General features: G+C 33.0%; 1 non-coding gene across 1 annotated transcript; it reads right to left on the reverse strand.

Annotated features, from left to right (window-relative positions):
* Positions 1 to 1,167: 1,167 nt before the first annotated feature.
* On the reverse strand, positions 1,168 to 1,274 carry LOC124361645. Its single transcript, XR_006922387.1, has one exon. It is a non-coding gene; the product is annotated as a U6 spliceosomal RNA (small nuclear RNA).
* Between the last annotated feature and the right edge of the window lie 10,652 nt (positions 1,275 to 11,926).

Genomic DNA, 11,926 nt, shown 5'->3' on the forward strand with positions numbered 1-11,926 from the left:
GGTGGTAAAGTTGAGAAGTAGCAATCAAGTTTCGTTAAATCCACGTTTCTTGCAGGAATGTTTTGAAATACATTTTTTGATCCATCTCATAAATATCCAAATGTTTATCTTTTTATCTAGACGGAGATCCATCTACTAGTAGATCAATATAGAATTCAAATTTTTTCAACTTCAAAGCTGTTTTTACCCTTAGCGATAAACATTTTTCACGCTCAATTTAGTGAATTTCGTAAGGAGACTGCACATCTAATTCATAAATAAAATCAATATAAATATATTCCTGATATTATACTTAAAACAGCTCAAAATATCTAATAAAATGAATATTTTATAAATATAAATGGAACTGTAGTTACTAAGCTTAAAAAAACTTAATTCTAAAATAACTCTAATTAAGTAGAAAAAAAATGCCAAAAAAATGTGGAACGCTTCACGATTTTGCGTGTCATCCTTGCGCAGGGGCTAGCATGAATTTGAAAACCATCATTTATGCACTTTCAATTGTGTTACTTTTGGTGCAGGAAGAATCTTTAAAAACTACGCTTAATGATTCAAAATTGATATGCCGATTTTCCTTTATAGCGTGATCCACAAATTTAGACATTTTTACGTTTTTAATAATTATAAATATTTTCTTTTCGTCTCGTTCCTACTGGTATTTATGTTTATCTAATATAAGTCTTTTTGTATCCACATTCAAAATTATAAATTACGTTCTTGGTTTCTTGTTGTTTTTTTGTTTTAATTTTGTTAAGTAACTTTTTAGATTGTTTGATGAGTTAGTACGGACGTTAAATTTAGAAATTATGTTACGCATTGTTTCTAATGCTCCTCTTCCATAAGGATTAGTTACTGTAGTGGCATAATTTGGGCTGTATTTTTGTTAATTTGCTTGTAACTTTAGCTTTTAGTCTTAGCTCGTTCAATAATTGACCGAGTTTTAGTTTAGTTAATTTCCACGGATAGACTGCTAGGCTAAGTCATGTTTATAGCGTTATTTTCACGATTTTTCTAAAAAAACAACGTATTCCTGATATTATACTTAAAAAACAATTTAAAATGTCTAATAAAATAAATTTTTTTATAAATACAAATGTAACTGTAGTTACTAAGCTTAAAAAAACTCAATTCTAAAATAACTCTCATTAAGTATAAAAACATTGCCAAAAAAATGTGGAACGCTTCACGATTTTGCGTGTCATCCTTGCGCAGGGGCCATGCTAATCTTCTCTGTATCGTTCCAATTTTAGTATATGTACTGCCGAAGCAAGTACATTAGTCTATACTCTCACTTGGGTATATATGTTGCTGTCACAAAACTACAAAGTTGTGTCGTCTTGGACTGTCAGTTGTCTAGCAAAATAATTAAAATTTTGAATCAATATTCAGGTGAGCATATTTAAATATAAAAGTACAGTTGTTCTTGTAAATGTTTAAGTAATAAATCGTTTTTAAATACTTCATTTTGTATGTATTTATAGAGTATCAATTTTGGAAACTCTCGCGTGTTTTAGATGGGCGGCGGACGTGCTGCGACCTAGCGGCAGCGCCAGTAAGCTCCTACTACTGCCAGCAAAATGCGGTATGAAATCAGCGGGCGCATTGTAGTGTAGCAGTATTCATTCATTAGTTCTTTGTCATATTTCTACAGATAAATAATACTGTATCCCATTCATAAAAACAGTAATCGATTTTCCGCAATTTACAATCTTACAATTTCAACAACTGACAAATTAAATGTATCAGACCATATCCTTTAATGAACTAACTACGGAAAAAAGTGTGTTATGGAAAGAAAATTAGGGTAGTAGCCTAATATGAGTTTTTATTCGGAACTAGTTCTATATGGAGAAAATATAGGTGATGTGTTCCCACAGCAGGTGTGCTTATTTATTATTATATTTCAAATATATGATCAAATAAACGATATCTGAGGACTGACAATCCTAACGTTACTGTTTTAAAAACTGTCAATCTGTACTAATTGGAGGTTTTCAAGACAAGGTTTCGTCACTTGAGAAGTCCCATATCTAAATAGTAGCTCAACTTTTAAACCCAAAGTAGCTGTAGGACTCTGCTATATTGTTGATGATTAAATATAATATTTGTTAAAATCTTTATATGTGTCTAAATTATCAAAAATTCTCTCTATGTACTGGCGGTAGGTCTTTGTATTTTAACAGCGGTGGAAACTTTTTTTTATCTACCACGTTTTTTCATCAGTGCCTAAATAAACTACTAGTAGTTGAAAATATCGACAATTATATGTAAATGGATCAATACAGAATTTGATAATAACAAACTCATAAACCCGTAAATATAATTTTGGACACAAAATAATATAAATAAATGCAAAATGTATTCTAAATATTCTGCCGATTAAATATTAGAGCAATACAACATGGTACATCGTTACTGCGCCGATAAATCTACTTTTTGAAGTAACTACCATTTGTCTGTCATGAAGGGCCCGTAAAGAGTCAGGAGAAAATCTTAAATGAGAGCATTGGTCGAGTAGTACATCAAATTAAAGGTCTTTTTAGAAGAGTACAATAACGCTTCAAAACCGACCTCAAAGGGTTCACCTTTTTAAAAAACTAAGATGGTTAAGGAGAGATGTTGAAAACTTCCAAAAAACTCAAAAACATTTTTTAGGGGTATTTTGTTCCTTATTTTATTCTGAACAAGTTGATAAACGATACATGCATGTAATATTTGTAATTCTATATATTTTTCACATTTAAGAATCTATTGCATATCATTTTTAGCTCCTGAGGCGACTAAAATGTGTTGCGTTACGATTAACTACTCTGTACTTCGATACATATGCCTAAGAATATCTTTCAGAATTTGTTTTTGTTAGGTTGGCAGTAGGTTACTTGATTTCAGCAATCAGCAGAGAACACAGTTGAATAGTTTGTTTGTATTTATTGTTTTGGTTGTCAGTGAAAGTGTTTTCTGAGATTGATTTGTTGTGAAAGTTACTTTGAAAATGCCGAGGTGTAAGAAACTTTGGAAACGAAAATTTAGGAGAAATCAGTTTACAAAAGATGTAGGCATCAACCAGCATCAGGAAAACTTGTTTTCTAGTTCTCAAAACGAAGATATTCTAGATATAGCGGTTGAGGTTAGTACCCCATCTCAAGATCAAAGTCTACGCCTAGTTCAGGATAAGTCTACATAAAGTTCTAAAAATAAACTTACCTGCAATACAGAGTTTGTTGAAATTTAAGTAGTGAAAACACTTCGAAGAATGTAATAATTGATATTGATCTTTTGTCCAACCTAGTAAATAGTTTTGTTCAGTGTAAGTACTGTGGAAAACAAACCGTGAAACTGTCGGAAGACTCAAGTGCTCGTAAAGGCTTAGCTTGTAGAATCTTACCCTCATGTACTAATTGCAACAGGAAACAGGTCAGTATGTCCTCCAAACTTACTCCAAAACGTCTCTATGAGGTGAATAGTCATTTTACTCGTGGTATGCGAAGCGAAGTATAGGTAAAGGTGAAACAGCAGACCGCACACTATGTGCTGTTATGGATTTACCCCCATTCAACACTAGTTTTAATAAACAAAATAATTGTATTGAAAGGGCAATTACTGTAGTGGCTGACCATTCAATGAGGGAAGCAGCTCGCGAAGCTGTTATTAAAAATAATGGTGACGCAGACATTGCAGCCGCATTTGATGGTACCTGGCAGCGAAGGGGCCATTCATCCCTAAATGAAGTTATTACGGCCACCTCGTTCGATACTGGTAAAGTGTTAGATGTGGAGTGTGTGACAAAATACTGCCATAAATGTGCAATAAATAAAAAACAGTGTAAGGAAGGTTCTTCTAAAAGCTACTCCGGCTCTAGTGGGGGAATGGAGAGTGTTGGCGTACAAACTATCTTTGCCCGGTTCATTGAGTCCCGTGGTGTGCGCTACCTCGGATACCTTGGAGACGGTGATTCAAACAGCTACACATCAGTTTCTGCACAGAAACCTTATGGTGAAGTTGTTATTGAGAAACTGGAATGTATAGGCCATATACAAAAAAGACTTGGGACGAGGCTAAGGCGATTAAAAAATAAAATGAAAGGAAATAAGTTGGCAGATGGAAAGGTTTTGGGAGGGAAAGGTAGGCTTACTGATAGTGAGATAGATAAATTACAAAGCTTCTATGGCCTATTAGAAAAAATGTTGGAGATAAACATATAAGCAATATATTTTCATAAAATTTCAACTGACACTGATCCCAATCATGGCTTGTGCCCTTCCGGAGAAGATAGCTGGTGTCGGTTCAACAAACATATTGCACTAAATGACTTGGGTAAGAACATAAATAATGAAAAATGTGACAAAAATTTGCTGGCCAAGTGTACACATGGAAAAACCCAAAACCCCAATGAAAGTTTAAATAATGTGATTTGGGCAAGAGTTCCCAAAACTAACTTTGTTGGCTACAGAACACTGAATGAAGACTGGGTAGCAAAATCATAGTTTTTAGACAATAGAAAAATAAACTATAGCTATACAAAACTGTAATTTAAAAAAAAAATTTGTTATAAAAAATTACGTTTAAAATATTTGGTACTTTGGGATTATACCGACCACACCCAGACATGAATCGTTATTTGACATTTTGCTTCTACTGATTACTAGATTAGCGTAGAACAATATTTCGTCAATATAAAACAGGAATTGTCTTATCGCAAACCCCTCCCCATCCTCAGACAGAGGTCAAAGTCGAGCGGTCTAGTAGATAACGTGATTGCAGAGTCGCGTCGCTTTGTTGTACTTCCGTGTTTTACCTCTACATTTCTCCAAACACAAAAATTCAACAAAAACAAACATTAATAAACTCTTTATTGAAAAAATACTCAAAACTTGTTTTTATTCTTGATCACATTCCGCCACCCAAAATGCGAGTGCCTCCGGCCATCAGCGCGGGGCAGCACCGGAGGTGCTGCCCCGCGCTGATGTCGACGAAAGAAAAATATCCCTCGAGATAGTACCTATCAGTAAAATATCAAATTCTAGAGGGGCTGATCAGAAATATAAATTGAATTGTAATGGAAAGGCAATTATGTAGGCTACCGTGCAAATCATGTGATGCCGCGCGGCCTGCCGTAATCGGGATTCTCGAGAAAGATAAGATAACAGCGACAACGATACCGATCACAATACCTGGAAACACTTGTAAGTTTGTAATTTTATAATTAAACAGTTGTTTTTTCGTTGTATCATGTTTGTTTCTATAAATTTATATGTTTGTGTTCTTCATACTGGTGTGGCCGGTATAATCCCAAAGTACCAAATATTTTTTTGTAAGTACTTCTAATAACTAGCAGATTATTAAAGTTGCTACACAGTGCAGTAATATGTCCAAGGAACATTTTAGTTCATATTTCATGAGCCTATCTCATTCCATTCATGATATTTATGTTCTTTAAGTTAGCATGTATTTCTTATGGGAACACTTTCAGTGACGTCTCCCCTTAAAAGTTTGCAACATTTACAATAAAGGTCCTGTTATAGATGTTTTAATATTCTTGCCTTGGCTCAAGTTGTGAAAGTTGAACTTAGTAAATGAATACTGAACTTAAGAAATAGTTTTTAAGGTAGTAGACATCCAATGAATGGTCTGCAAGGAGCTTAGCTCAAGATGTACGTCACTATAAAAGGTTTGTTTAGCAGGGACGAATGCTAAAGGGAAAAACTGGTATCAGTTGTTATAATATAAAATTCATATTTTTATGTTGGACTTTGGACTTACTTGATATAGGCCTACATCTTACATTACACTTTAAAACAATGTAGGCCTACATCTTGAGCTATAGTCTATGCCATCATCCATTGCATGTGAAGAGTTACTATAGAATAGATTCCAGTTACTGAAGAATTGTTCATTATTGTAATATAGGATTTTATAAATGTATTATATAACGATGCCAAATGTCAAAAATTCTCTTATAATTTCAAATCACCCCTTGTCAATAACAAATTTCAAACACAGATTACGGGCTATGATTGTACGGACGTACATTTACTATTTATAAAAACTAAATAAATGTATGTTATAAAAGTATATTCTCATAGGGGTTTTAAATGTATATTAATTTTTTATTGTTAGTTGTAATTTTTTTCCATGCCAGAATGAATATAACATTTATTCTGATCGTCAATTATAGGTCTGTTATAGTTCAGCACTTTAACGTGTTTTTGTTTTGTATTTTAATTTTTCTTTAATTTCTTTAATACTAAGGTAATAATAAATATATGTTTTAGAATTGTTATAACATATATATTGTGATATGTTATAACAATTCTAAAACATATATTCATTATTACCTTAGTATTAAAGAAATTAAAGGGTAATAATAAATATATATTTTAGAATTTTTCACAGGATATGACATTTTCTTAATCACTGTGGATCAACCGCAGCGTTCCTGGTAGGATTTCGAGGCGCCTCAGGATGCCATGGGGCACACACTGGGAACACTGATTTATGATCCTTGCTACTTGATAGATGAATAACGCAGAGTACTTACTCTTACTAAATAATATTGTACTTTTTAATGAGTTCCATCAATAAATCATCTACATTGATTAATCACGTTTAAATGGCTTACCGGAGGACTAAAGATAAAAGATAAATTTAATATAATTAAATTTAAATTAAAGATAAAAGAAAAGATTCAGAACTAAAGATAAATTGTACTGTTGGATATATTTTACTAATACAGTATTATTAAAATCAAAGTCCAAAATATGATATATTTATTTTTGGTCCACTCATTCCCGTTTTATTGTTTGATTATAAAGTTAAAACGTTTGGAATGTATGTTAAACTTTTACTAAATTTTTGTGATCTTTCATCGAGGATATGCTATTAGGAATTAAAAAAAAATCTCTTTAAGCTATTTATTCTTTTCGTTAGCCTCGATTTTTATCCTCACCAAAAGTGAATATCAGTTTCTTTCGTGAGTGGAGTTTTTCTATTAATTTCACATTAATTAACATTTTCTTCATTTTTCTTGCATGTACCTACTTGCAGATGTATTAGTGTAGCTAAGTTATTTGTACAGATTGGGCCAATCTATTTTAAGTTGTTTGTATTATTATACAGTAGACAACGTTGTTCCAAGGACATAATGGAAACCACACTGAAGTTTGTAAATCACGATATTGGAAATTTAAACTAGGCTAATACTACACAAATATTTTTAATTGAGGAGTGCGGCTGAAGGCCCACCTCAAATCGTACAAGCGTAGTTGCTTATGGTACTTGATATATTTGTTACTGAATATTTTTTCTTATATTACGGTTTACATATTTTCTATTACGAGTTGCTTCTGTGATCACTGTTAGTTGCTAGGAGTGATAAACGAACAATACTGCCAATCAGCGCAAGGCACATCACGTACCAGTCGGGCAAAGCAGGTATGCGGCCCTCGACTTGCTGTAACAACAATAGAAATTGACCGTTGTCTTTCTGTCTGGAATCCGGGGAGTCACAAAACACCCTTCGTTTTCTTCTTCTTAAATTATGTGTATGAATCTTGCTAATTCCTTACGATCTCTCTTTTTCCAGTATATAACGAGGAGCTTACTTCCAGTTTCTGGCAAGTATATTATAAATGTAGAGTTCAAAACATTATATGTACTTTTTGATAAAGTTTTTCAAGTATTTCAAGTATAATTAAACTCCTTTTAGGTGATGTATACACTCCTGGTCATTTGGGTTACGGATATAATACATCCATTGTATTATAATGGTTCACGTATTTTTATTTTGCTATAGAGTTCAGTAGATAGGCCTACTCTTGTATTTTTTTTTATAATTACTGAAGTAAAGAACTTGATACCAAATTTTGTCAATATATCATTAAAGTAGACTTTATTTCAGTCGTTTTTATAGTTCACAGTGAATAACGTTGTGAAGATATAGTGGATCACGTATTGATGTGTAGATTTTCTGTAGATTAAAATAAACATAACAGAATTTATTCTAGTGTGTTTATAAATACACTCATCATTAGGACGTAAATCCTTTCAAATATAGTGGATTATGAAAGACTTGAGTCGGTTGTCTCCCACGAACCTGTTGTTTCTAAACCTATTAAAGTTGTGTACTTTTTGAAAAATCTTAAATTTTAATTATTTTTGTTAAAATTAAAGTGCAAAACTAAACTTGTTATGATAGTGAATGTACTGTGTTACATTTTGTACTGGATAACACTTGAAATAATAATTGAGAGGCCTACGAAACGGCAGGACATTTTGGTTTTGACCAGACTACTTTTATGAGAACTGTAGGATCGTATGATGCAGCAATAAAAGGGTAAAAAAAGCTTCAAACTGCGAACTTTAGACCGATCAAAATAACCTTAAAAGAAGTCAGAGCATAATCAATGTTCTCTTCTTTGTAAAATTAGAGGCAATTAGTTTAAATTTCCAATATCGTGATTTACAAACTTCAGTGTGGTTTCCATTATGTCCTGGGAACAACGTTGTCTACTGTATAATAATACAAACAACTTAAAATATATTGGCCCAATCTGTGCAAATAACTTAATCTAATACATCTGCAAGTAGGTTCATGCAGGAAAAATTAAGAACATTTTAATTAATGTAAAATTTATAGAGAAACTCCACTCACGAAAGAAACTTATATTCATTTTTGGTGAGGATATAAATCGAGGCTAATAAAAATAATAAATAGCTTAAAGAGATTTTTTTTAATTCGTAATAGCATAGGCTATCCTCGATAAAATATCACAAACATTTAGCAAAATTTTAACATATAGCGCTATTCCAAACGTTGTAATTTTTGGTAATCAAACAGTAAAACGGTAATGAGTGAACCAAAAATAAATGTATCAAATTTTGGACTTTGATTTAATAATATTGTATTATGTACAATATATCCAACAGTACAATTCATCTTTAGTTCTAAATGCCCTCCCGTAAGCCATTTAAACGTGGTTGATCAATGTAGATGATTTATTGATGGAACTCATTAGAAAGTACAATATTATTGAATTATTACGAATATTATATCTATTATTACGAATTTATATTAAGATCGACAATAAAATTCTAAACAAATCAGAAAACATATAAAACACTCGTCGGCACAACTTTCTGTTAAACACTGAATAAGCTAACGCCACCAAAAGTTTTGAGATATGCGTGCACTCGTGACGCCACTTTTAATCCCGGTGCGACAGGGAGAAGTTCCCTCTTCGACACCAAAGTTCCCTACGCGACTCAGGGCTTCCCCTCCAACGCCTCGCTGTGGGACTCTTCGTCGAAACATCTTCGCTATGGGATTTTTTTTTTAAGATTCTTTGCTGTGATACAATTCAATATTTGACGTTATGGAACTGGTCCGCGATTTTACTGCTTTGTGTCACAACAAGGAATCCCACAACGAAGAACTAAACAGCAAATATTCCCACAATTAGGCGCATTGTTGTGTCACGCTGAGCTATTATACGCCTTGCTGTGGGATTCTTCGTTGTGGGATTCCTCGCTATGGGACCAAACCTTTATAGGGTGGTGCATATGTCAGTTACCCCATAAAATAGGATATTTTGTCTCGATAGGTTGGTAACAATGTTAAGTTGGCAGCAGCAAGGAGTAAGCTCATAGTTTTCTGTTCCGGTGGATTGTGTAAAGTGACGATCTTTGCGTCTGTTATTTGTTTGTTTTTTTTAAAATGTTTACAACCAAACAACGAGTTTACATCCTTCAGTTGTGGTGGAAGCATAATAAAAATACTGCTATAATAATTGAAGAATTTAGTGGTAAATATCCAGGTGTCGCGATACCCACTCGACAGTACATGCGGAAGTCAAATAAGAAATTTGAAAACACAAGAAGCGCTTTAAATGCCCCGAAGTGTGGTCGTCCACGTATAATTTGCAACGAAGAAAACCTGCAGACAATTAGCCTAGTTGCTCAAGCTTATGTAACCAGTCCCGGTAAATCGACTCGTAAGGCATCTGCTGAACTAGAAATATCAAGAAGAAGCGTGCAAAGAATGTTAAAGCAATTAACATTTTAGCCATACCGTCCATCTTTACTCCAAGCGCTTCACGAGGATGATTCCGGTAAGCGATTGGAATTCTGTGAGACAATAATTACCAGCTCAGAGGCTGATCCAAATTTCTTGCGATGGTGTGACGAGGCATGTTTCAAACTAAATGGACGCGTTAATCGGCATAACTGCGTGTACTGGTCGGATGTAAATCCTCATAACGTAATCCAATCAGAACTCAATGGGCCTGGTGTTATGGTACGGGGAGGTATTTCGAGTACTGCACTGATTGGTCCTTATTTTCTTCATGGAAATGTTAGCTCAGAAAGTTACTCACGGTTGCTGCAAGAAGTAGTAGTTCCCGAGCTCAGAAACAAGCATGTATTCAATATTCATTCGCTCATCTGCCAACAAGATGATGCCCCAGCACATTTCAATATCCAAGTTCGAGATTTTTTTTTAAATAACACATTTAATGAATGGATTGGTCGCCGTGGTACAATTGATTGGCCTGCCACGACCTGACATCATATGATCTTTTACTGTAGGGTATTATAAAAGAAACTGTAGATGCTTCAAAACCGAGAAATCTTCGCGAACTCAGAAACCTAATTAGAAATGTATTAAAACTTGTCAATAACGATAAACCTAAAAATGTCAGATTCTGTTCTCAGTCGTTGTATGAAGAGTATACAAAATCAAGGTGGGCATTCGAACAACTATTATAACATTGTATGGTAATTAGGTGAGTAATTTCATATAATGAATTTGTTTAGCCTATAACGCCTTTAAATTTCTCTTCTGGGGAAACTGACATACGCGCCACCCTGTATATTATTTCACTCATTATTTCACACACAGTGTTTCACATTGTATGAACTTTAAAGGGCTATTGGAAACTTAGATAATTGGAAAAAAGATGTACAGCAAAGATTTAAATGATCTTTTCAGATAATTTCTATATTTCATTAAACAGCTGATTCCAACACTACAGTGAAATATCAGTCAGGTTAACCAATCACCCGAATATTACAATACAAATTCCCTTCAAACAACCATACAAAAACTGGGTTTTTATGAATTGACAAAATCTACAAGGCAAATACAACATATGGTATTTTTATACTCAGTAAAAATTCTACATTTTTTACTAAGTAAAAATATTATGCAGTGATTTAGGATTTACTATAATGTTGACCATCACTTACTAGAGATTGGTGTAGTTGCACTGTTAATAATACTTACTGGTCGTTATACAGTATACAATCTACAATTCTACTACAATCTATACAATTCTGTATCAATCTACGTAGCTCCAACAACAATATTGTACAATGGTGCTTGACAATTGTCATAATACCAATTACTAAGTTTTAACATTCAATGCAGTATAATGTAGAATTTTTGCAGAATAATTACAAAGCAAAGTTTGTGATAGTAGGGTTGCGAAGAAGTAATCAAATTTCATTCAATAAGTTACAAGTTTCCTGCAGCAATGTTTTGAAATACATTTTTTAATCATTATTTATAATCATTATTGTCATATTTAATCATAATTATGACAATTCTCATAATTGTCATAATTTTTATCTTTTTATTTAGACGGGGATCCATATCCTGGTGGACTGAACGAGAATTCATATTCCGTTTTGAACTTCAAGGTTGGTTGTTTCTACCCTTAGGAAAAACATTTTCCACGTTAAATTTAGTGCCTTTCATCATAAGACTAATTCATAAATAAAATAAATATAAACACAGTCCCGATATTATACGTAAAACAATTTAAAAAGTCTAATAAAATTATTATTTTTATATATGTAAAAATGTAACTTTGTAGTTAATAAACTTCTAAAATGTAAATCACAATATACCTCATTAAATCGAATATTGGCA

The sequence above is a fragment of the Homalodisca vitripennis genome, chromosome 4 (genome assembly GCF_021130785.1).
Source record: "Homalodisca vitripennis isolate AUS2020 chromosome 4, UT_GWSS_2.1, whole genome shotgun sequence".
Lineage (NCBI taxonomy): Eukaryota > Metazoa > Arthropoda > Insecta > Hemiptera > Cicadellidae > Homalodisca > Homalodisca vitripennis.